The sequence below is a fragment of the Anopheles funestus genome, chromosome 3RL (assembly GCF_943734845.2).
Source record: "Anopheles funestus chromosome 3RL, idAnoFuneDA-416_04, whole genome shotgun sequence".
In the NCBI taxonomy this organism is placed as follows: Eukaryota; Metazoa; Arthropoda; class Insecta; order Diptera; family Culicidae; genus Anopheles; species Anopheles funestus.
In genome coordinates this window covers 58,310,420-58,338,091 of record NC_064599.1, presented here as the reverse complement: position 1 = coordinate 58,338,091, position 27,672 = coordinate 58,310,420, and the positions used below count along the sequence as shown (strand labels likewise).

At 38.0% G+C, this 27,672-nt stretch overlaps 1 protein-coding gene and 1 long non-coding RNA gene across 9 annotated transcripts in view; one reads left to right on the top strand and one right to left on the bottom strand.

Moving 5' to 3' along the window:
• The window catches only part of LOC125767524 (zinc finger protein jing homolog), a 154,024-nt gene that overhangs the window by 86,109 nt on the left and 40,243 nt on the right, over positions 1-27,672 (top strand). The gene's annotated exons all lie outside the window — the stretch shown is intronic.
• LOC125767555 (uncharacterized) lies at positions 11,319-15,660 on the bottom strand. Its single transcript, XR_007418808.1, has 2 exons — positions 15,499-15,660; positions 11,319-11,741 (listed from the first exon to the last, which is right to left on the bottom strand). It is a non-coding gene; the product is annotated as an uncharacterized LOC125767555 (long non-coding RNA).

The window sequence follows — 27,672 nt, the reverse complement described above, 5'->3', positions numbered from 1 at the left end:
AGCACACAAGCCGCTTCGGTGAAATTTGACAAGGTATAGCGAGTTTCAAGGTGTGACACAGACATGCAAGACAAAATCAAACTGTTTTGTTCTATGTCGTGTTTGTCTGGTTTGTTCTATGCAGGTTGACAGAGCACCTCCATATGATTGCTTGGGTTTGTTCTTGTGGTTTTGTCTGGTTTGTCTTGTTCGAGAAGTGACAGCGCGCTGCCTTATTTAAATACGATTTATTTGATGAAAATCGCAATAAATCTGAGATCGGAAAGTACAAATTCTGTTTTGCTACATTTAAAACAATAAATTTAAATACAAAATTGAAGAAGGTTTAATAAGCTTATTATCGTTTTTATTGTATTATTTGGATGATTATGGAAGAAATTATAAAGTACGATTTTCCACGTTGTCATAACTAAAAATATAATTAAATGCAATAAAAAAGAAGGCAAATTTAAACACAAGTCTCTCGCCTGCCAACGATGTGTGCATGTCTGCGCATAAATCATTAATCGTGTTTTTATGTTCGTTCATCACGCGCTCTAGCATTGTTTAGGGTTCTTTCTTTAACTTTCTCACTTTGTACAAATAGCAAAGATAAACAACGCTAGGCAAAATGGAATGGCATAACAGGCTAGGGATGTTTTGCAGCAGCGATATAAGGAACAGAACTCACAAGTGCATTTTCAATTTACTTTTTCATTGTCTCCTGAAGTTGCTTATTTATTCATAAGCCCGGCAGAAGTGCATATCGATCGTTGTATTTGAGTGTTTTGTTATTTCCCTTCCGGATTATATGCCGAAGATGAGCAGGATATAAGAGAATTCCACTTGTTTCTTTAATATTTACTTTATTTATTTGCCATTTTTCAATGTGACTCTATTTTAATTCTCTATTTTCTACTTTACCAACAACGAGCCAAGAATGTATTGTGCAGCAATTTGACCATGTTCGTTGTGGTTGGCTGTTTTTGTGAGTGCATTAGACATGCATGCTTTGTACTAAACCGAAGAGACGGGCACGGGTTTTTGCTGCATGATGTGGCGCAAATATGAAGGCATAACATAAATGGGCACATCGATAAATAATAATTATTAATATTTATCATCGCTAGCATAACTTTCGTTGCTTTTGTGACGTCCACACGCACACAAACTGTCTGTTTCACAAGGTTCAAAGTGAAGGCACTGCAGCGTTGTTTTGATGTTTGTTAGTGTGGGTTTTTTACAGTCGTGTACAAAAAATTTTCTTTTTGAGTATTAATATAATAGCAAATTAACATAAGTGACAGAGGTGCATGATCTTTTTTGTGGACCAGAAGGTCGATTCTATGTGGAAATGTCTTCAATAAAAAATTAAGTAAAACTTTACATAAATATCTTTGGCATTCGACTTTTTGTCGACTCAGGCGGAAATGACAGTTCCAACATTTGACATATTAAACGAACAAAACCAATGGCAACAAAAAGTGAAAGATTAGATAGTGAATGAAAGAATTTGCTCTAACTCGAACAAAATAAATGGATTTTCTTTGCAACAATAAAATAAAACTGGCCACTTGAACCACTAATTATACTTCATACACTATCATTTATCAAGAAAAAATGATGTAGTTTTTATCCGTGTTATCCGGTGATTCGGCGTCAAGCGTTCACTAGCTGTCAACAGATGACGGGGACAAAAACAAATCATCGTTTACAAAAAAAGGGCAAAACAAATAAACAAACCACTAATTTAACCACATTTTAACAAGGTTATATAATTTTGGTATGTTTTTTTAAACCAATTTTATTAGTTAAAATTTCCATTAGCTATATTTTCGTTGCAATCACTGTACCTATAGCACGGCACATAAATGGCGTTATATTGCAATCGCCCCTCAAATACGGCACACCAAACCCCTTCACGTGACGAGAACGGGTGAAAAAGAAGCAGAAAAAAAACACACACCAGGTAAGGCCCCGGGAACCTTTTACCCCGGGATGGCACATTATCGAAAATGGGTTTTATTTGCTCGATAAATGCTCTGTTGTCGGGGCGGCCACATTTAAAAGCCGCACCAATGATATGTTTGAGGTGCATATATGTATATGTGTGCCGTACCCCATGCACTGCAACATAAATAAGCCCGACACACGGCGGGTTTTGTGTGTGTAACGACGACGACGACGACGACGATGCTCACGGGATTCGCCGTCTCTGGTGTGTTAGCTATGCTTTATTGTGCCATGGACGATACATTGATGGTTGTGTTTGGGGACGGGGAAAAGCATTATTGTGCTGTGTGCAATGTTCATATCATTTCGGTGTATCTTTTAACCTCCGCCGAACACCCGGGAAAACTCTTCGATTCTCGTTTACATGTGCGAGATGACCAATCGATTAAACTCCGCCACCCATTGTCGCTTCCCAGACGCATAAAGTAGTCCCCACGTATTCGGACAATTTTATGCTGGTTTATTACAGCTCGAATCTTTCCATTCCGGGGCTCAAAACCAGCCTTGGTGGCGGGGTAGCAAATGGTTTAATGGTTTGTTGATTTTTGGTTTTTGCGAGTAACCAATTTGCGACCAACATAATTCTTTCTCGCTGCCCTCCGCTGTTCAGGGTTCCCATGTCCAGCAGAGCGATGCATTATAGGGCTGCAAAAGGCTTTTCCTTGTCCCGGGAGAGAAGAAAAAAAAACACCAAATTTAGCCAATATTTACGATCATGTTTGCTCGTTGCACTTTATTTGATTGTGAAATGGATTTTGAGCGAGACGAGTATGTCTTTCGGCAGACGAAAAGTCATTTTGAAACTCAGAAACATTTTGTCCTTAAGTTTTTACTGTCATTACCATGGGATAAAAATGTGTTCATAATTAAAGTAACATTTTGTGCCCTTTTTTAAGTTCTCATTTAGAACGACTTGAACCAAATTAATAAAATAATTTGAAGCCAATTATATCAAAACTGTTTTCGCTTATTGGTGCTATAAAGCGTTCACATCTTTTATTTCTGTAGTAAAATATCTTCAAGCTGCAAGTTTGGTTTTTCCCTGCACATCTTAAAACAGAACAACCTTCTGCGCCAGGAATTATATTAAATTTCCCGGCCTGGGGGTAATTTTTCAAAACCCACTCAAACAATAATGCTGAAGAGCACACTTCAATTTATATAAATCAAACAGTTCGAATTATTTTGTTTTTGTTCTTTTCTCTCTGTTCTGTATGCAATAAAATTTTATTAAAACGGCAGCTGAAATTCTTCTTTCTATAATGCTCTCGTTTGTCGTTTCGGTTGTTTTTTTCTTTTTGTTTCTTGTGTTCATATACCTATTTCGTGTATTTTTGTATCCGTCCATTCCGTAGTTTTTCATTTTTCTTTACCATCTTTCGGTGCCATTTCTAGTGAAGGATGTGGAAAAGCCTATTCCCTGAGGTATTTTGTGTTTCTTCCATCCCGTTTCCTTCCACCATGGTCAAAATGATCGAAATATATGGTTCCACTCGTCTCATGATCATCAATCCACCTTCAGTGCAACGTCTAGCAAGAGTGTCTGCTGGGGATTTTTTTGGTTGAAAAATAATACTCCAAGGTTTTTGTTCCTTGTGAGGTTCAAGGATTTTATTGGACCTGGTTCAAGGTGTATCGATTCCCGTGTTCCTTGTTCTTTGGTTTCAAATTTCGTTTTTTCAGCTGCTTCTGATGTTGAAGGATCGGATCCTCTACAAGCGGGAGGTAGCGATCGCTGTCTAGAATGATTGTGTGGAGTAGTGGAGTGAAGAACTTGTTCTGAGGAAAAGGAAATAGAACCAAACTTACAATGTTGCAGCAATAGGTCCATTTGTTTCGTGATTGAGTGATCTTATTGTGTAAATGAAACTGGAAAATGAACTTCATTTCTTATACGAATATTGGTTTTTTTTTGGGAGATTTAAGGACAAATTGGAAGAGATAAACATAAGGTGCCATTAAGTGTAGAGAAACCTTGACAAATTTTTTTTTGTTTTTTTGCTCGGTTAGAACGGCCTGGCCGTATCAAGACTTATTTTACCACGTAGCAGGATAGTCAGTCCATGCTACGGGGAGACGGTCCGGATGGGATTTGAACCCGGTCCCTGCCGTGTGGACGGGCGCCGTTTTTCACATGCACCACCGGGCCGCCCCAAACCTTGACATATGTTATGATTTTTTTGTTTGCTGGTACCTGACCAACAAAACCACTTTTCATCTCAATTTTCCCCCTATTAAGAAAAACCACCTTTCAAAGCTACTAATTCCTTACCAAAGATGTTGCATCTCCTCAGGATGTCCTTTTCTTCAGGTAGGAACTCCAATCCAAGATGGCCACGAATCTCAAAAATAGACACTTAAAAAAATCTGACGAAAATTGCTTCATAATTGAATTTATGACGGATTGTTTGTTCCCCACGTCGTCCAGCTGTGTTCCGAAATCTTCCCAAAACTCCGACCATCAATACCACGAATTCTTTCACTTTACGATTTGAACCCGTCAAAAGGGCCGACAAATCGCTCATCGTCCCAGATCTGTCCATTCCATTAGCAGTGGTGTGTGTGTGTGTTTTTTCCCTTACTTTGCTCTCATCCAACACACTTTTGCACACAGAGTGAAGGCATTGTGCCGTGTTTGGCGTTGTAGCCAAAAGTTTTCACCTGACCGGTCTCAGGTCTCAGCGGACACCTTCACAGTATTTCTGGACTTTACAGTATTTCATCCAGCGGCAAAACATAACCTCACACGAGTGTTCTAGTCGCGTGAGCTTGGATAATATACATTTCTGTTGTAAAATAAAACGTAACTCCATCGTGCGGTCCGGCAAAAGGGCCCAGCAAAACTTTCAAAACGTAGCAGAATTGCGAGACCCTGCGAGGGAGGCATAAAATGGTTCATTAACTTTATGGCCATGCTCGTAAAACTACAACGCTTGATAGCAATTTCCCTTGGCCCTATGCTTGCCATGCGGTCGAATGTCTATGCATGTGATGGTCGTTTGCAAGTGTTAGATGCTCCGACGGTTACTGATAACTTTGAAGTTTGACGAAAGCGCTGCCCGTGTTCCGAGATTCTGACCCAGCGAATACAATGGCAAAGACAAGAGTTAATATTAAGAGTTGATGATTTTACTGTAGATTCTTTTCCCACGTTTTACTGGAGAAGGTACCTCAGGTCTTCAGGTCTTCAGAGCTTGGAGTTCCTCAGGTATTTCAATTCCAATCTCCAGACCAGCGCCACCATGTTTCTTACGGGTCCCCTTCGAGCATGTTCTAATGAAATTCTATCGCGTTTATGAAATTTACACCTCCTTCCTATAGAGTAGCTAAATAGCAGCACCACGCGCTATCATATTGCCCACTCTAAAAAATACCTAAAGTGAGCCGTGGTTATGAATCTTAATAATCATAATTAAGTCCATCAACCCAACATGCTCCACAGTGTACGGTTAATAAAATTGAAATAAAATCTTCATGAAAAAACATGTCTAACAATAGAAACTGCCGGATATATTGAAGGAATTGACACCTTAAAATTATCAATATTTACTTCATATGCAATGTACGAGTAATTGCCTAAAAGAAACCAACTTGCGACACCTCTTACAAATTGGGACAGATAACCATTTTCGAGGGGGTTTTCTTCAATTAATGTCTCCATCCCGTTTTATAATGCACATTGGGGAGAATGCACGTGTTGCATGTTTTTAAAATGGGAATTTAATTTTATGTCTTAAACTAACCGGTGCAACACTTGTTTTTTCGTGTGCTTCATCAGCTGGCGTCTTAATTTCTTCTCCAAAGAAGAAGGACACTTACAGCTGCTTACAGCAGCAGCACGTTTCGGAAATAAATTAATACACAACGATTATGTTTTATGTTTATATTTATTAATATAATCATGTTTGATAATATCACTCCGGTTTCTGCCGCACTGTGCTGTCGCCATATTCGCTGATAAATGCAATATGTGGTGATAATGGATCGAGACCTAACGATTGCAATAAGGTATTAACACATCCGTGTAATGTGTGTGGTTTTTTTTAGCTTTGACATATTTTTATTTCATTTAATCTGAAATCGATTATACGCGAAGAGGTAAGCGCACCGAAATTGATCGTGGTGTGGTACCTTTATCTTCGGGCTTCCATTTTCTTCTGACAGCTTTGCAGCCGTTTGACGTTTCATGATCGATGTGGCAAAATGTGGTTTTTGCCTTCCGGACGCTTGAGTGTGTGCGTGTGTGCATGATCGAAACATTTAAAAATCACCTCGATTATGATGGATAGGAGATGGCTAAATGATAGAGTTACTTTACACCACCTGACATGTTTTGCAAGGTGTGTTTCGGAACAGCATCGTATGATTCTATAACAAGTTAAGAACAAAACATCGATGCTTTTTGACATATGGAAAACAAGCTCAGATGTCCTCAACCAGCGTGATACAGAATAATTTTATTGCTATCTGTTCTCGGGGTTTTTTTTGGGCGGTGAAATTTCTACAATAAAAAAGAATAATCGCAATGCTTGCGATGTTCATGCGTTTGCGTGAACATATGCTGGCCCGTCTTAAATGCATAATAAACGGTGGCACGCGACATTGTCATTTATGGCTGATCTTCTACCGGTGTGACGATGGTGTGGGATGTAGGAGACGGAGGGATTATTACGTGTGGGCCACACATGGCCGGTTACGTTGATCCGGTGGTCTGGTTTGGCTCCAACATCAGCTCCAAGTGAAACAGACGGCATGGGACAAAGTTAGTCACATCGAACGAAACACGAAATAAAAAGCGAGAGAGAGATAAAAAGAGCCCAATGTTGCGGATTGCTCGAGCAGATGTGTTGATAATTGTACTGACATGTGATTTACAACCGGCACTTTTCTGAGGTAAAACCAGCAAAAGATGTAGAGGAATTGAACTAAAAAAAAGGGAATCCAACTGTAGCTGTAGTAAAAAAAAGGCAAACACATACACACACGCGTAGGAAAGGAAATGGAATCATAAAAAATGGGCACATGGTGATATCGTTCGTCTGGAAACGTTGATCCACAGAAAAAGGAAAAACGTACGTCGACATTATCGACAGCTGTGTGTCGTCGTGTGTCCTTGTCGTAACGAGGAACTTGGGGAATAATGAGCACTATATAAAACTTTAACAGCTGAAATGCGTTATCGATCGTGTTGGGTAAACTTTACCATAGTTTTGCCGTTGTCTTTGTTAATTAATCACATATTTTTAGATCGTTTTTTAAATTAAGTGTTAATATTGTTAACATACAAAGACTTTAATTTCTTTTCCTTTACTGCCTTCTGAGTTCATAATGTCATAATTGTTGCGCTATTATCTTAAATATCACTGAGTCGTTTAATAATGTGTTAATTATTTATTTTATAATAGTAATGAATTTATATCGTAATATACGGTAAAACAAAATCAAAGTTTAAAAAAAACTAAACAAAAAAAATGAAAACAAAATATAAGAAAAGAAGAAATTCAAAAACAAAGGTATAAACTTTAGTACACACAGAAATCTAAATCGAAATCGAAGAAGAACTAAAAATTACAAAACTATTGATGACTAATAAAGAAAACAAAAACAAAGCGCTAACAAAACAGAATCAGAGAGAAGGTAGTAAAAACAAAATTAAAAATATAAAAGAAAAATAGCTAAAATAATACAAGAATAGTAAAATCATAACAGTGAAGTGAAATCAAACAACAGTAAAACGAAACAGTAGAACATAGAAAAATATAAAGCAATACATTAAGAGAAATACTTTTTCTTAATATATTCCATTATCCAAAAAATACAGAAACGAAAAGCTTTTTAATAGCCGATTGCTTTAACAATGTGGTGAAGCTGAATTAAACATTACTTAGTTTCGCTTAAACGACTAAGCACCCTAATGTGCGATGTATTTTTTTTTGCGTAACCATGCATTTGTAAAACAATTGCGCTCGGTTTATTAAGCACACATGTCAATTGAATTTACAATTTGTTGCTTAGCACAAACACGTCATTCCCCGTTTTACTAGCGAATGCATAAACGAATTCAGTAGCTTTTGCATTTTTTCAACGCGAAGTTAAAAGATTTCCATTGCCCCGTTTCGTTGTAGTTGCAACCAAACTACGCAAATGGCACAACCATTCGTTGGAGAACCGGTCATTGAACTCGATGGCGCTGCATTTTCCATTCCATTTCCAAATGTTCTATGTTATTTTTTTCGTTTTCCAGATAAACCAGTACATGTGTATCGATTGCAAGAAAAAAAAAGGTGGGGATGATATGCTATCGTAACTAACCTCACACCCATCGATGAACGAACGACGGCACCAACGGCGAATTTTCACGGGTGGCTGCACTGTCGATGTGCGGTGACCCGAATGCATTTCGCGGCGCACAGTGCTATTGCATTGGAATTGGTTTTTGATGTTTGATGTGGAAAAAAGTGCAATACGATAACTGATTTTAATATAATTTGCTTTTTTATTAATATCGCTAATTAAATGTGCTCTTTTAAAGCGAATTTTATGCAATGAAATACTGCTCGAAATTTAATCGGAAATCCTTTATTGGTTTGTGTTGCAAATAAGTAAATTTTTCATTAATTACTATGTGCAGTGTTTTACCAATTGAAGTTCACAAGAATTTAATTTAAATATAATGATTTTTGTGACGATAAAATAATTTTCCTTATTCCTCCAGTACGTTTCGTTTCGTTTCTTTTTTCGCGAAATAAACTCCCACAATTTCGAAAAAGAATATACGAGATTTGCTTAATGATTTCATCGGCACGTACATCCTTGCCTCCTGTTCATTCGATGCATTCCATCCGATAATTCCCCTTTTTCAATTAATTACACTAACGTCAATCAAGCCTTGAGTTCCCTCACCGTCGGATGGGATTTTATTCCTTTTTCTCTCCTTCTCTCTTGCTTTTGTGTACATTTTCCCTTTCGGTGGATATGAAACCGATAGTGGCGGAACTACATACATATAAAGCGCACCGGAAACAGTTGGTATGGGCAGCATCAAACGCACTGCCACAGCTTAATTAAATGCCCTAATGATGTGGACCTTTAGGGTGTACAAGGCATTACATTTTCGCTCTTTGCTTTGTGTGCGTCATTAAACTGGGTGTATGTGTATTGTGGAATGAAAAAAGATTTCTTTGCTGAAGTTCAATTTCTTTTTTGGACACAAAACAGAAAAGTTATTAGCTGACAAGGACACATTTTCGATCTGAATTCATTGTTCTTTGGTTGACTTTTGGACATTTCGGCATAGAATTCAGATCTTTATGGCCGGGTTTTCCAAAAAGGGAACTAAAACCTAGGATTGTACTACTTTTATTTTTAATCAAATGGTATATTGGAACATATGTGTTCAATTTTGGATTAGTTTCATTCCGGTCTTAGACACTTAGAAGTAACACATTATTATTTTTTAAACTTGAGTACCCCTGCAGCTGAACCACTGTCAACTTAAACTTAACGAAACGCACCGATCGAGTGTCGGTTTATTACCATCAGTTCATTACTTGTGTAAACAATATGTTTGTTTAGAGGATGTCAATACAAAAAGTTGTTTTTCAATACTTTGGATGTTTAATTTACTTAATAAAAATGTTTTTAGCTGCATGGGTTTTCCATCTTCTTTTACTCATTTTGAAATAGATTTAATGTAAAAATAATCCCATTTAAGCTAGCATCTCTTAGAGCGGTGGAAAGATTAGTCCTTCGGGAGCATCCTTGATATATGTGTTTAATGATGGTCATCCAAAAGCGGTCGCCTGCTCACGCATACATAGATGAAGATTTACAACCATACCAGGCGCCATCTCGTGTACCCAGCTCGTCAATATTGTCTTTCTGTTTTGCTTCGGTAAAGCGAAAAAAAAACACATAGAAACACATAAAAAAAGGATTGTTATTGGTGTGCTGTCCGGGTAATGCCACAAACCCGTAAATCCCATTCGCACTCGGTACCAGAGAAACTTATCCATCTTCCCGGTTAGAGGGTACGTTCGTTGGTCCACGGACCCATCCATTTAAGTGCGAGGTTAACAGAGGAAATGTCTGCTTTTCGTTCCGCTGCCGGATACGGTTGCCGTTCCCGAACCGAAAGGCGCCATTTTATACGGCTCGGGATGGAAACATTCTGGACCACCCGCCGACATCACAACCACCACCACCACACAGTGGTCACAGTCCGGTTTGGGTAGTTAGCAGGGAAACATGACAAAGGGAAAAGAAAGAAAATTCACTCAGCAGGGGACAACAACCAATTCTCATTCCCAGGGGTTTGGAAGATTACAGGCTTCGGCTTCTCATCTCATCGCTGTGTTATCCTTCTGTCAAACCATCCAACCTTCTCTGCCCTTTTGCACACGCAACCAAACTGTGACATGGCGTCAATCAAATGCGCTGGCCACCGTTGCTAGTGCATCGTTGTTCCAGCCACAGCTTCGGACATTAATGTGGACACGTGCACCCTTGTGCAGGCAGGACAAAAAGTCCAATGATGAAGTACAGCAAAAGGGCCTTCATCTACGAGAAAGAGAAAGGAGAGAGAGAGAATAAAGGGAAGCGAAAAAATAATATATTCTAATCAGATGTGAACACACAAAGGGATGGGATGCAACGCAAGCCTTTTTTCCATGCTAAAGTGCATCGCTTCTGGAGGATTTGGATAATGCAGATGCATTTATTTTCAGCATGCTGAAGGGATGCTGTCACGTTAGCAAAAATATGGCAAACACCAGAAAGAGAGGGATGGGTTTTTATTATGTCAAAACTTATATGCAAATCCATTTCCCATTTTCCTAATTTCTCGATTCTTGTCAAGTTAAAGTAGAATATTTTGAAGCGAATGGATTTACAATGGATGACTGGATTCTTATACAACAGATGGTTGCATACAAAGGCTGAAATGTCTTGTCTTGTCTTGTCTTGTTGTCTTGTCTAACAGTGAATTAATGTCCATGTAAGAATGTACCTCTTTTTTGTAAAGTCTTAATTAATCATTATCAAACAGGAAGTGCAAAATTTTGTGTTTGTTTCAAATCCGGAAACAGCTGATTCTAACTGTTTTATTCCCCAGCTAGCCAATTCCACGTACGAAGAGACGAAAACGACAGCAAATCATTTGTAATATTCTAGTTTAGTTTTTATATTTCACCACTTAGTGGACTTCCTCTTTACACTGTAATTTACTTTACTTACACTGTAAAGTTTCTTTCTTGATCGTTGGAGTCATCGAGGCCTTACCTTGGGTAGGGGGACTCTCGATGCTCTTGAAATAATAACACGCAGAATTTGGTTTGGAATCCCAGTTTTGAATCTGATCCTTGACAACTGTCAACTCACGATCGATCTCTGGAGACTGACCGCGTTCTAACAATTTTGGTTTATTTTATACTCTGAGTTGTGTAGGTGTACATGGTTTTTACATAAGGGCTTATGTATCGAATGTTTCTATTTCTGTGTTTCTATTTGCTTGTAATAATTCCTAATGCATTTTTGTAATTTTCGGTTGATGCGCATTAGCCTATAAATCATGCGTCGAGTTGGTCTTTGCGAAGGCGGGTAAGAAATTGAAACTTAGGTAACCTTTTCAAGTGCATTTCATAGCGTGAGAAAGTATTGCATATGCAACGTAATGAATGGTCTTCTTATATGTCAACTTTCAGGTACTTGAAAGGGACAAAACAGATGTGTTTAGAAAGGACGTAAAAACCCTAGCCATGTGTTTTATGTTAAGTGTCAGAATGAGAATAGAAGAAAATAGGAAAGGACCAACGCGATTTTGTTAACCGATTCTATACTTTGAATTTTTATGTGTTATTTGAGATTTCCAATATGTTGGTTATTTTAATGTTTAGCAGATATGCTACACCTTCCCCGTTTAGGAGAATAATATTATGAATGAGTGTTTCTAGCGAATGATTAATATTATTCTTAAAAAAAAAATCTGTTTAGCATTTATGCTACACCTCCTCCCTTTAGAAGAATAATGTTATGATTGAGTGAAATTGTAATGAGCGAAAAAGTAATATTATTCTATTGTTTTTTTTTCTTTTATATATTATTCTGTTACGTTTTAATCTAGTGCTATGTTGTAAAAATTCTTATGGAGGATAATATTTTATGTGTATTGATTTGTTGAGTAGAGATTTAAAATTGGGAAACTTGTAATCTAATGTATGAGGTTTGAACTTGATTTTTGAGAATTTGTTACATTCACAACTAGATGTGAGTTTTTCGTCATGCTTTTCTTCGTTTCTTTGTTTCATTTTAGAAATCAATACATGCAATTTTGTTTGAAGAATCCGTTTATACTCTTCTTTAACTTTGCTCATTATCGATGCTTTGCGCAATTCTTCACATACAGTGGAATAATTTGTATTCAATACTTCATTCTTAATGTATCTAGCCTCTCTTTTTGGGCAATGTTTATCATTTTCTTTCTCATCATTTATTCCTTTTTTGAGTGATTCATTTTTCTTCTTCATATTGGCGCTTTGATTTGTATTAATTGCATCTTTTTGTTCTTTGATTGCTTTGTAGTGCACATCAATGTAACTTTCTGTGTCATGTGTAACTTTTATGTCTCTTTCAAATTGTTCATTATACAGCTCATCATTATATACTTTTTTAATTCCTTTTATCTCTTTATCGACGTCATGATTCTCACTAATATTTTCATGTATAAATTGTGTACTGGCACTGTACAAGTCGTATTCATAACTTGGTTCCACTTGTTGTATTGTTTTACTGAGGTTCTCTTCTCTAGTGCTATCATCATTTTTATCATAGTTGCTTTCAGGCTGATATTCTTTATAATAGTCATTATATAATTCGTTTGTTCTGATGCCGTTATTAAAATATTTGTTTGATGTGGTCATCAACATTTGTCTGTTTTCTTGGCTCCTTTCTTCAAAGTTAAATCTTGATTCACACATTTCATGATTTCTTATATGAAGAATGTTCGTTGTTTCTTCTTTATCTTCACATTTTGATGCGTTAGCATTATACATATTAATTGATTCATTTTGTAAATTCAAATTCAACCAAAACTTGTGTTGATCTAAGAAATGGTTTCCCTGTGTTTGTACTGACGTTTGATAAATACGGCGATTATTATGTGTTCGCCAGCTTTGATTTTTAGTATTTTGTGGGTTGGCTCTAAATTTTTGTTGTGCCATATTATCTGAATTGTACCTGTTTCTATCGTTGAAGTTGTTAGTAACTCGGTTCTGGTGATATACGTTGTTTTGTTTGTATTTGTTATAACTGTAATTTGTGTTGTTATTGTAAGTGTTATTCCTGGTGTATGGTTTGTAAGGTGTTCTAACATTGAAAATGTGTTTGTTAGTATCATCATCCTCGTTTTCCATTACTTTTTGTGTAGCGTCTGCTATGGTCGTAAATGTTCCTGCTTTTAGAATCGTTTTTGTTTCCGCATTATGAATCTTTTCCTTTAGTATATCTATTCCCTTTTTCACAATCATGTCATTTGCAACTTTTTCTGGGATTCCTTGTTCTAGGTACATTAATTTTAACTTTGCTGTCAATAATTCTACTTCATTGCAAATCTTTTGAGTATCTCCGGTTTTTATTGCTCTGAGTTTTGCTATTATTTTGTCCGGATTAGGTTTCTCTTCACACCTTAATTTTATATCATCCAATAGTTCTTTGAATGTTGTTATCGATGTTGGTAATCCTATTCTTGCTTTACCTGTTAATCTAGTTCTTAAAAATTTTACTAGCATTTCTTCGTGTTGTTCGTTCAACTCGAACAGTAACTTAGAGGCATCTTCGAAGGTGCTAAACAATTCAGCTGATCCATCGTAGATGGGTACTAGCGCTGCAGCTGTTTTAAAGTCAAAATTAGTCATTTTTGTTTCTTTTGTTCTCTGTTTTCTTGGCTAAGCTTTCTAATGATGTATTTATCAATTCTTTTTTTTTCTATTTTGCATCAAATATCTTCTTCAGATATATTGTAATTTTCGAACTAATTCTATTAGCTTTGACATACCTGTGTATTTTGCATTGATTAGTAGTTACTGTTTCACTTGCGGGTGTGGTTTCTGCAATTCATCTTCTGGTGTTAGGTTTCCGGTTGTTTTCTTCTTATCGGGTGCTCTTCGTGGGGTTCCTGATCGATGTCTTCCACGTTGGAGGCTCCTGCCTCTTGGGATCCCGCCGGTCACCATTTGTGATCCGTGGTCTCGCCTTCCACAGATTTTCAAATTTCTGTTCACTTGTTTATTTGCTTCATTGTGTTATTTTCGCGATTTGCACTTGTGCTTTCGTGCGATGATTCTTTAACATCGCTAGTAATCAGTTATTAGACGAAAATTGAAGAACACTGTCTCTTCCGCACTTTATACCTAAGTATAACTGAAGCTTTCACCTTCTTGAAAATATAGTTCGTTGTGAATCTTCAGATTCTATATGATCGTAAAATATTGATCTGCGTTCGAATTACTTCTTTGGGTACTGAAGAGTACATTTCGTCGCAGGTTTTCCTGAACATTTTTCTGTGTAACGCTTTAACTACGCACTGCCAAAAATTTGCTTTATCATCCACTTTTCACTCACTTTTTGTTTTCTTTGTCATATTTGCATTCGGCATTTTTGTGTAGCTAATCATCACGTAACACGTTTGGCTCAAACGTTTGTCTCTTTTTCCATCCATCAGTCACGAGAATTTTCCACTCCGGATCAGTTCTAAATAATGAAACCATGCTGCGATGCATATTGTTTAGTACTCTGGTCATTGCATTTTTTTAACTGGTCATGTCGATTGTATTTTTATCGTTGCTATAACTGCACTTTTTCACTTTTTCTAACACTCTCTGCTCACGTGTTCGAAGATTGCAGCTTATGGTCACGGTCGCCATGTAATATTCTAGTTTAGTTTTTATATTTCACCACTTAGTGGACTTCCTCTTTACACTGTAATTTACTTTACTTACACTGTAAAGTTTCTTTCTTGATCGTTGGAGTCATCGAGGCCTTACCTTGGGTAGGGGGACTCTCGATGCTCTTGAAATAATAACACGCAGAATTTGGTTTGGAATCCCAGTTTTGAATCTGATCCTTGACAACTGTCAACTCACGATCGATCTCTGGAGACTGACCGCGTTCTAACAATTTTGGTTTATTTTATACTCTGAGTTGTGTAGGTGTACATGGTTTTTACATAAGGGCTTATGTATCGAATGTTTCTATTTCTGTGTTTCTATTTGCTTGTAATAATTCCTAATGCATTTTTGTAATTTTCGGTTGATGCGCATTAGCCTATAAATCATGCGTCGAGTTGGTCTTTGCGAAGGCGGGTAAGAAATTGAAACTTAGGTAACCTTTTCAAGTGCATTTCATAGCGTGAGAAAGTATTGCATATGCAACGTAATGAATGGTCTTCTTATATGTCAACTTTCAGGTACTTGAAAGGGACAAAACAGATGTGTTTAGAAAGGACGTAAAAACCCTAGCCATGTGTTTTATGTTAAGTGTCAGAATGAGAATAGAAGAAAATAGGAAAGGACCAACGCGATTTTGTTAACCGATTCTATACTTTGAATTTTTATGTGTTATTTGAGATTTCCAATATGTTGGTTATTTTAATGTTTAGCAGATATGCTACACATTTTTTTCCTATTTTTTGTTGTTTTTTTCAAGTTCGTTATATTTAATCTCGTAAAGGCCAACTGCAGGCATAGGAATTGTGTTTACTTCTTCGCCAGATTCGTTGTTCGAGTTCTACCATCAAATAGGTAAACATCCTGTATGTTCTAATCTACACAAAAGCATTGTTTTTTGCTCTTTTTTATTGTCTAAAATGACTTCATTTTTTTTTTTATTTTGCTTTCTTTGAGTTTTGGTTTTATTCTAAGTGTATTTTAAATTAAATTGCTCTTTTGATTCTGTTTTATTTATTTGCTTATAATTGAATTTCTTGATTGATTTTTTTATTAATAATGTTTGTTGTACATTTTTTCTTTTTCATTTGATTCAACAAAAAAAAATCTTGTGAACATTTATGAAATTGATTTCATTTCCATCTGCTTTGGTCACGATTTTGCATGATTGACGATCAATCAATATCCAACCATCGGACGACAGTTCCAGCGCCGGTTGTGTGTACAATTAGCACATTATTGCCACCAACATCACAGCGTCAAGTCCAATCTGGCCCAGCGCTCTCTCGGTTTATGTCCGTGCGTCAATCATACTTAATCTTCGTTCCGTAACAAATGGTTGTGCTGAAAATTAATTTTCTACATCCTTCTCGCTCCAAATCGTCCAAAATTACCACCCATTCTGGTGTGTCACATCGACCGCCTACAGCAGTTCAATGTGACGAAGACAAATCTGTATCGTTTTCCACACATCACATTTCACTGTTTGCCGTTGGCATTTTGGCGCTTGAGCAAGAAAAAAAAAAAGCACCCCTTCGCAAATTAGATACGCGTTCTTCTGCCACCCGAAGAGGCCACAGCAAAATAAATAAAAACCAAAACTCTCGATTTCGCATTCATTTTAACATCCGTTCCGCCAGTTTCGTTTCGGGCGTTTTTGCGCTTCATTCACTTCCTTTCCTAGACAACGAAACGGTGTGGCGGTCCATGTGTGTTTCACTATTTTCGGGCTGTTTGTTTTGATTATGCCGTTCGTAGACAGTTTGCAAAAAGCAAAAAAAAAAAAAATCAGCTCGCCAAAATGCCGTTTTTTTTGCGCTCTCGCGGCAAATAACGGTCGGATTAGCGGTGGATTTAGTTGTGTGGTTTTGTTGCAGAGTCAGGCGGAAGTCGGTAACACGAAACCCGCACACACAATATGAGATGAGGTGGTTCATTGTGTGGCATGTGTTTTGGTTTTGTTGCTCTTGCTGTGTGTGTGTGCGTGTGTCTGTCTTGTGTACCATCGCTCAAACACAGCACAAAGCGCACAGTGTAACAACAAAACAATAATCATGTCATGGCCGTGGGAATAAATTGCACACATTAAAATGGCACACGGCGATAGTGAGAGGAGGAAATGCCACACAAACAACTGTACCGATGGAGGAGAGTATTTGTTTGTTTTCTTTTAATGGGGAGCTTTTTTTTTTGTTGTTGGCAGGGATTAGGGTGGTAGAGTGTGGCGAATTATGGCCCCCACAAAAACGGGGAAATTAGTGTCAAACGATTTTTCCATCCGCCCAACAAATTGGCGGTGTGCGGCGGTATCTTCATCTAAATGTACTTGCTCTGCGAGTCATTTCGGTGCTGATCACAATCTTGCTAATGCTTCGTAAATGGGTGAGGGTTTTCAGTGTTCATCTTGATTTGTTATGCTTAAAGCAATTGAGAGTGTTATTTCCACCATCTGCAAGTGCTGTTGCCGAGTAATTATTCGATTAAAGTTATGTTTTGCATTCTGGTGCCATGACCAGGATTTTTAACGAAACTTCAAGAATCAAGCCAATTTTTAATGTCATAAAAAGAATTTGCCGTGCTAATCAATAACCACACTATGCAATGGCACGACTCATGAAACATTCATTATAAATATTTGTTTGTTTTTGCATAATCTAGTGAGAGACGCAAAGCGTAAGCGTACGCGGAAGTGTATGCAGTATTGACATGTAAACCCTCGCGTAAAGATTATTTCTTGCATCCTAATCCAAACATCGGCCGCCTCATCGGAGGATGTCTAGCTCTCTGCATCGTACTTGGTCCTGAATGTCATTATAAAGCGACTCCCCTTCACTGTTGGATGATAATTTTCCACTCTGCAAACTTCATCAATTTTCCATTTTTAAGTACCTTCAGAAAACTCCCTCTTCAACAGCGCAGCGTGTTTGATGGAGGGAGGGACCCTCCGTATGCGAGAAGACCGGGGTTGTTGTGAATCAAATTGCAAAATAATATAGCACACCCTTCTGCTGCAAAACTAATGCACCGCCAGATGCACCACACGCGCAAGATTGCAACGGTAACCTGCACGAAGTTGAAGCACGGGAATGGGAGATTTAAAATTCTTGCATCTTCCCTAAAGCGCATGATTTGCATTCCCCTCGGGTGGTATAAAACGTCAGGAAATTATGATGAACGCAAAGGGCACGTGCCGGATGTTGCATATGTGTTGTTGGCCCCGGCCGCCCCTAATCAGAAGTGCAAATTTTCCGGCAAAGTATTTTCCCCCTTTTTGTGTACGGCTTTTTTTTCCCTGTGTGTGTGTGCTCGAATCTCCCCGGCTTTTCACGGTATTAGAAAACAGGGAGCTAAGGTAAGAGGGACCCAACGATTGGGAAGGATTTGTCGCATGCAAATAGCAGTTCGGCACTAAACAAATGCTGTGCTACAGTGTTGTGGAATGGAGACAAGAATCTACACAAGCTAAGAGGTGGGAAGAAGGCTTATCTGTGTCAGAGTGTGGTGCTGTAGTAATGACACGGTGTCCCCCACATTGGTCCCTTTTCAACCGATCCCCGGATCTGCGCTGTGAAGTCAAACTTCTAGCTGCATACGGAATCTGGCCAATCTATTTTGACGACTAATCTTTTTCCACGACCCCTCGATTTGCTCCTGTGTTGCTATCCGGTGGGAAATGGTATTGGAAAATTTCGCTTGACCATAACTCTATGTAACTTCCCATTTACTGTACCTTGGTAAATACTTTCCCCCCATTTTATTGAATGTATTTCCATTTCCATACGAACGTCACCCAGCCCTGGAATGGTCAATTTTGTTTGTTTTTCTTCTGTACTCTTCAACCCTCGTTCTGACGGGTTGAATCCCATATGGATCCGGATTGACCGGTGAGGAAAACTATTCTCTAGAGGGAAAAAAACATTTTTCCAATGCATAACATTTGGTTCGGGGAGTATCGTAAATTTGCCAACCAGATTTGTCTGCTCATCGTTTAATACAGGGTTTTTCGATGTAGGATCGGACTGGTTTCAAACATTTTCGTGCTCTATGAACTTGTTGTCTTGCTTGGCATCGTGCTTTTTTAAAATATTTAATTCGGTTTTTGACTTGAAAAGATTGATGTTCAACAGGTCAGTTTCTGACAGCTTTTAAGGCTCGAGTGTTTAACATCCCCTTGTAAACACTTCTAGTGGCGTTAGCCGTTACATTCATTCAAAGTGGCCTGTTGAAATCAATTTCTACTGCTGAAAAATCGAGTACGTTCAAATTCAAATATACGGAGCAGGAAAAATTGTAGAGCCAATCCGAATGAAGTTGTAAACCCTGTAACGCTCACAATCTGTAACTCCCGCTCGAGGTAAGATAGAGTTTGCAGGGAGCTAGAAACATTCCATATCCGGGACATATTTAATATGGGATTTTTACCTCGTACCAATGCGATTGAAGTTTTTCATTTTATAGTGGTTCAATACGATGAGCTGTTTGCAGTTAATATTTGTAGTATGGGTTGTAAAGTGCATTGTATTGTGCGGACTGTTTAATGTACCCGCACATGGAATTCCCCTTTCATTTCATGCATTGCACATAATATTGTACGATTTTGAATATTTACAGTTAACTCTAGTCCTTCTTTTTCAAGCTTTTGCTACACGAACGCGAATGAATTTACTTTCAAAATGAAATAATCGAGATAAATGCAATATTTCACATTTTCTTGGTGCCGTGACCAGGATACAGAGTGTGCAATTAGAATCAAAATACGTATGTTTACTTTATTTGCAAATTGTCAATCGCAATTAACATGAAGAGTAAAGATGCAGTAAAGAGCATTAATAAACTAATAAAAATGATTAAGAACACGTTCCAATATTTAAAGAGCTAGCTCTCCTTAAATAGATTATGTTGTGGGGCCCCTAAGCTTTAAAAAAAATCTCTTAAGCGTGAAATTTTTCATAACAGCTAGAAGTGTTTGCTAAGATACACAATTAAAGTATATCAGGTTTTACCCTTTAATAGCAGTGGCAATTTCCTTCCGAGACTAATAGGAAAAGAAAACGATTTCGAAGGGGTGTCGATAATTTTATTCAGTGTGATCATAAATTTAAAACTCAGCAATTCTTTTTCTTTCTTCACTCTCCTTGGAAGGCAAAAAGGTAGGAGAAAGAAATAGATCCTTTCGGTGTCTCCATTGGAAAGCTATGTGTAAGGAATAAAGAGAGACCCCTTTCGAAAGAGAAGATGATCTTCGGCCCGGTGCACCACGTCTCGGGTATGTGGCCTCGCGTTCACCTTGACCTGTTCCGGTTCCCGTGACTGTGGTACTCGATAAATTATAGTCTCGTAGAAATTCGGAAGGAAGTAAAGCAGCATGTGTCAGTGATCGGATCTTGCTTGTTGACTCTTTCTCCCTTCTTTAGAAGAAACCCGACACAAATATTTAAGGGGTTTATTTCATGTTTTTTGTCATTGCCCAGGTCTATGTTTCAGCGTAAAAAGTGTACGAAAAGGAAGTAAACGAACAATAGAATAAGCGAACGAAGAGAAATCGAGCTCTGGAAAAAAGGGTTGATGGCGATTTTTGTTCCTCAAAACGGAAGAAAAAATCCATTTTAAAAGGACGTTTTTTTAATGCTAAAGGACACTTCACTGAGCCGACGGAATTTAATCGAGACAAATATTCTGCACACGTTCGGGCAGCAAAATGCAATTTGGTTGGACGCATTCTTTCTTTTGCCGGCGGTTGCCTCTGCGAATGATTTCAATACAATTGCGGCATTTTCATTGTGATGTGATATCCTTGGTTGGATATGATTTCCCGGTGCTTCTTGTTTTGTTGTGGGCTGGTGTCCAACTGTGCCTGTGGTAGCATTCGATTTTGACCACAGTTCTATATGCGTTTGTTCGTGTGTATTCGATAATCCAATCAAATATTAATCAAATTTTGTTTTCTTTCTCCATTTTGTTTATTTACAGGTACGTTGTCCTATGGTGCTTTTGGCAGTGGGTGAGAAAACCAAATTATTATATAAGGTGTTTTTTAATGCTTGTTTATTATTGCTTCACCAAACTTTATGCTCATCTGTAACGATCCAAACATATCCTGGTGCCACTTCACTCAGGACAGTTTGTTAAGGAAGGTTGGCCATACTTCAGAATATGTGGTCATGCGGGATTTCCTGCGGCTTTGTAGTTTTTCGTATTTAACGGAAAAAGCATCTCCAACTCCGATTAATGATACCAGCAGAATTCCATCCACTCAAACTGCCGCTCGAGTGTTACTACTGTTCTCAGACAGTGGAACTGATGGATTCTTCCTTTTCCAGAGTGTATCTTTCATTTGGGGTCAGTTTTCGTTGTGCTGGGTTGATAATAATGATCTTTTGTTGGGTGGAATCAGAAAATATATTAAAGTATGATTTAATCCAATGCGGGAAGAATAATAGGGTCACAGTTGGTGGCCACTAGAAAAGAATGTTGACAATAGGATCGTGTATCATCGGACTAACTAGAATAGCTGTACCACGTGGTTGAGTATTCAAGCGTCCAGAACTGACGTTGTATAAAACCAAAACATCAAGATTTGGTTGTTATATGTAGTGTTTACGACATTTTCTCATTATTAGCTACATATCAACAAAAGATTTCAAATGGAGGACATGTACTACTGATGGAGATACTCAATGCACATGAAATCTATGTTGATGAAGTATCTTCTTCGGGACATCTCTCATGTCTTCTATTGGAGTTCAAGAATTGAAGATCTCGATAATCAACTTCTTCAATCCAGTTCTTGGAATACGTTGAGGACATCGTTACACATCATTGATTTGTGGCTTCCCTTAATGTCTAAACTGTACCAAATGTTGAGCAGAAGGTACAGAGCATAAGATTAGAGATGCGTGAAGCAAAGACATGATTATGCTAGCGTGTCTTAACATGATCTCTTCAATGTCATCCTCTTCAAAATCATCCAAATCTTAACCTTCTTTAAGGAAGTTCGAAACCTTACCCCAAAAACTTGAGATCTCTTGGTTCAATTTTTCTCAATCAAGAACACTGTCGTCGAGTTACACACCGCTATAGTTAGTTTCAAGAATTCCTATCATTTTTACTAAAACCTAACCAAAAATATTATAGGATTTCTACTCAGTTCAATGCATACATCGAAAAGTATACTTGAGGGAGCAAAATGTTTAAAAGATCTTTTCAGTCTCTGGTGTTGTAGACGAATAACAGGGTAGATAACAGCTGTATAACGTTGTACAATCTCACTACAATTGCAACGCGTTGAAAACTCGCAAGATTCTGATGGCCTTGCCATGCCATGCGATACGTCCCGGACGACTTTCCGACCGGTTCGATGATACTATTAAAATATAACAATAAAATAGATTTTATTCGTTAGTTCACTTAAAGAATGATAAGAAGCTTTTGGTAAGAGCGCCACTAAATTGAATTTTGTCTAACGCAATCTATAAGCATTATTTAGTATGTTGTCTATGCTAATGTCGGCATGATTTCGGCGTGATTTCACACAGTGTAGGTTGGAAAAACCAAAGCTAAAACGATAATGTTCTAAGTCTTCTCGCGGTGAAACCATATTTTATCTGGCTATCCATAAAGTAGTTTGTTTCCGCATTATCTTATCCCTCCCGGCTATAGTTGCCGACAAATGTTGTCACCCATATGAATAAACATAACAAATGTGAGGCAGAAAGAGTGGATCGGTGGCGTTGCCATACTACTCACTTTCCGCTAGCAGCAACGTAATCGTTCGTGTGACGCGATCGTACCAAAGTGTGTACGTGGTTGTAATTACCTTTTGCTCTAAATAATCGAACATTGCTCGAAGACATGTGAGTCATCAGGAGATCACCGAATATTGATCTATTTTTTTCTCTTTTAAGCCTGTTCGTGACACGGCCTCGTGCGTCTTCTTACAACTAGCGTAAAAGTTTTGATTAAACGTCAGTCCAATAATCGTAACTTGATGTGAGACGATGGCGATGGTGGGTGAAGCCGTCAGAGAAGCGATAATGTATAGAACCTATAATAAAGTCGAGAAAATAGATGGTGCATGTTGGAAGGGGAAAGATGCGTGCGTCCAACACTTTTACCGGAGGCTGAAGCTCTGATGCTTTTCGGGAGGCTCACATCACACTGCGACCGTGGTCATTTGCATATTATTCAAATTGAATAAAGTTTCTCAAAAGCATGCCCAATATTACGGAATTTGAATACCCTGCATTGCGTTGCGACACCCTGGGAGTGTCCGCCGGAGATACATTTCCTTTAAGGAATGGATTGTTTGCTTCGTTTTCGTTACGGGTGATGAAGAAAATGGGCTTCAAAATCGACCGGAAGTGAGAATCTACACCATCCTACGCACTGTTCTGGTTCGTTTTTTTTTCTTCTCTTTCATATCCCGGGACAACGTATCAAAATGTCTTGATAGGGAGAAGAAAATTTACAACCCAAGATGGAACGCCAAATACACACATAAAGAGAAGAAGGACCACATCTCAAGTAACCGGTTTTCTGTGTTCCAATCGTTAGGTCACGGATCCATTTCTTCATGGTGGAAGATTTTATTTGTTACAATCCAATCATTTTCCAATCTTTTTTTTTCCTTTTACTTTACTTTACTTTTTCTGGCTGTGACAAAAGCAATCTTTTTCCTTGTTGAATCATGAACCAAATTTCTTTTGTGAAGCAGTCAAAGCACAAAAAAGAACAAAAAATGTGTAAAATATTTTTTTTTTGCACGATATTGTAAGCAGCAGCAAAACAATGGAGCAAGAAACATTATGTGTCAACAGCAGCTTTAAGCAATGAAATAACTTGTCAAAAACAAATAGCTTTATTACGCTACACTAAGCTTCTTATGCTGGAAGCTAGATCGTATTACCGAGTACATTTTTTATTACTTTGTTTTACTACTCTTATTGCGATATTTTTTTTTATAATACCGTGAAGATTTGTATTTTTTATTTAAAATTTTGTTCTTTACAATATCAAATGAATTTCATTCCACCATCTTGATGTTTCGTTGATGTTTTAAGTTTGTTTGTTTACTTACATGTTTGTTTGGCTTTTGGGAGTGGAATAAGTACACTCGCCATCCTTCAAAGTGCTTCACTCTCTTACACACATGCACCCATGCATATAGAGGAAAGGGTTTTTGGCAGAAACCTATTGACACGACAGTATCTGGTTTATGTTTTCCATACGTAAACACCTCCTGGTTTGGATTTGTTTGGTGACTGTTTGGGAGGGATATCGGTTTGTTCCCCTTTTTCCCTATCAGCATAAAACCAAATCTCGATCAATGTATTGTGGTGCGTTTCGATTGCGTGCCGTGCGTTGTGGTTCTCCAAGTTTCAAGTGGCTGTTGTTGTTGTGTATTTTATTGCCGGAGTTGGTATAAGTTTTTGAAGGGAAACAGAATTTCACAAAACTCTACATGATGTTTTGCCTTTTTCTTAATTAAGTTTCATGCTTAGTGATCCGTGCTTAAAAAGGAATAAATTTCTGAAGGCCTCTGAAGCTTTCTGAGACAACGAAGTAAAAAGAAAAATATTATATCTAACTTATTTATAATAAACTTTTGTACAACAACAACAAAATTGCTTACTTTTTCACAAACTCAAGCACCAAGAACAATGTACTCTTTGTGGATCGGTTGTATATTTAAAAAACAACAACGATTCAAGCACCAGTGCTTGGCGGTTCTTCACTTTAGCTGAAAATATACGACATCGATAATCAAAACAACACAGACCACCATTGTGGGTGACCAACGCAGCGTTGTTTATCAAATATTCTTTCCAGAATTTTAGCTGAGAACTGGGGCGAGGGTCACTTAGGTCACAAACAATGCCGCCCGAGAACGATTTGTTGGTAGTTAATTTTTATTTTAAAATAAATGTAAAAAAAGACTTCGTCCCATACCGAGATCTGCCTGGTGACAAACATTACGCAATCATCGCATGTGACTATGGTTCGGTTAATTCTTTCCGATGGAGCCCGGGTCGATAAAAGAGGGTTTCGCTTCCTTGACAGTCCAATACCACTTTCGATCTCCTGCTGTGTTTTGTTCGTACGGTCTGAGAACATAACTCACGGGACCAATCGTGCGTTTAGAGACGTCTGCAGCGTATGTGTGTGTTGGTTGTGTGTCTTTCTCTGACGTTTCCCTATAAATCAACATGGCCGGTTGAGGAACCTGAGCCCAGCCATCCCCGTGGGTTCAGATCGTTCCTTTTTTTATCCATTTTAAATTTAACCTTAGCGGGAGATCCCCAAAAAACGACATGGTATGGGAAATAGAAATGTGATAAATGTTTGATTTAATGTACATTTTGTAGATGGATTTTATATCTTTCCTTTGGTAAAAAAGCGAATAAAATGTGACAAGAAATGCATTTTCCTGCAGTTAGAATTTTCAAACAGCTATAACTAAAACTTTTGCTATAAAAAGTGCCATAATCTCGTTTAGTAATGCGAGAGCTTAAGTGTACAGATTGCCAAAAGCAAAATTCATCCATCTTTTTTATTACACAGCTGCTTCTGCACATTTAAAATTTGCAATATTTGCTGATGCATTGGGGTCGTTGTCCTTGCGATGAGCGGGAGAGAGAGAGAAAGAGAGAAAAAAACCACACAAACTTCACAACTCTGAAAGCAAAGAAAAGGAAACCACAACCGTGAACAAGCGGCGTTAAAAACGAATTAATGATGACAAATTCGGTGTCTGACCAGAAGGTGACGACGGACGCCGGGCGGTGGGTGGGTAGGGTAAGGCCGATGACATGGATCGTGCATCGCGAAAAGAGTGCAAAAAAAAAACCTCCCACCACCCCCCGCGAAACCATAATGCAGTTCACCTTCAAATCTGTTGTAAAAAAAAATGCAACGCATAACAAAAAAGTTGATGCAAACGGTGATGAAAATAAAATATGTTTTTTATACCTAAATATGCAGATAAAAAGAAAATGACGAACCAAATCGTTGTTTGCAAAATTAAGATATAAAATTAAAATTTAAAAGAAAATCATATTGAGACATTTTGTGTTCTTTGTTGTGTAATCTACTAAAATGTTTCTTTATAGAGTTAAGCGTTTTTTAAGGGCTTTGTCCCCTCTCTTCTTTTTTATAAGTAATTCTTTGTTCTGCGTTTGCCGTGAACGCGTGAACGACGTGCGTCAATGCACATTTTTGTCATTGCACCTTCAGTCGTCGGGACGTGCGAAGCTGTATCTCGATGCAGAAGTAGTAGTGCGCGCTGCATCGTGCATGTGAAGCGCATCGTACTCGGCGCACTGCTGTGTTGCGGCCTGCATGGCCTTCGAAAATCGCGAACAACGTTTTTTGTGTGTGTGAGTGTGCTGTTTAAGCGGTTCTTTGTGGCGATTCCAATTAGACTGCGGTGTGTTTTAGCTTGCCAAGCATGATACGCGATTAGAATGAAATGCACAGAAACATTAAAATGACCTTCGTCTCTCAAAAGCTTCTCTCCCGATGCGCCTTCATCCGCTTTTTAGCTGCATTTTTTTATTTTTTTGCCAATTCCTTCTTGAAACGGTTTCCCCCGTACGATTTGATTCATTATTTTTACTTTGCTTTTTTTTATTCTCTTCTGTTCTTCTCCACACAAGCGCGAAAAAATGGACCCCAAAATCTCTGGTGCAAATTATTCATTTCATTAGCGTTTGATAATAATTGGCTTATGATCGCGTTTTATTTTTGGTTGTTGGAAATGATGGGCAATTTAACTTATTCTTTTTTTTCCCGACCTGCATGTTATGTTAATGCTGGTATAGAAAATAAATCCATTTCATTAAGAATTGATTTTAAAGTGTGTGGTGCGTTTTTGTTTTCTTCTCCACGATTTTAAGCACGAATAAAAAAAAGGCGTCGTCCTCATGGTATGGAGATGGGGCTAATAGAAAAATATTCATCCGTGTTTATGGTCGTCATAAAATTGGATACTTGAAAGACTCAACTGTATGCATATAAAGCGTGCAATCCAAACCTCACTCTCTGGTCTGGTCAGGAAGAGACACAGAAAGGTCTGAAACGAAGAAGAGAAACACATACACACATACACGAAACATTGGGTCGTTGCAGAAAGAGTTGCAAAACAAAAAAAAAACACGGTGCATCAAACCATGATGCACCCCACCGTAAAAGGGTGGACTGTATTCGTGGTTGGTTTATTATTTCGCTTGCATTAATATGGGATGCAACGAACCTTGGAGCGCAGCAAGCAGAGACTAATGGCGAATACCTTGGCATATTATAGCCGAGCAGGCTGTGTAGTAGTCTCTGTTTGTGTTCTTCGTCACCACCATGGCCAAGGTAAAAATGGCAACACGAGCAGATGATGTTTTCTTCCAACAACATCCCACTGTGCATTGAGCACAGTGAGCGATGGTTGTACGTTGGATTAGTTGTCACCCGTTTCCTGGTAATTAATCATTTCTTGTAGTAGATATTGCAGTTGAGATGGTTAGCAAATTGCTTAGCTTTAGAGTGGCATCATCAAAGTTAAGATATATGTATCTTACTTAACACCAGCTGGGAGCATTATTAAGCTTCTAAATAAATACATTAAATTAAATAAATAAATTTGATTGTGAATTTTTTTTTGTCAGTTGAGTAACTCACTTTCATAGTTTCGAGGTTTTTAGTAACTCTCTTTTGATTAGACAAAAAAAGGTTGTAAAATGGAGTCATAGCAGAT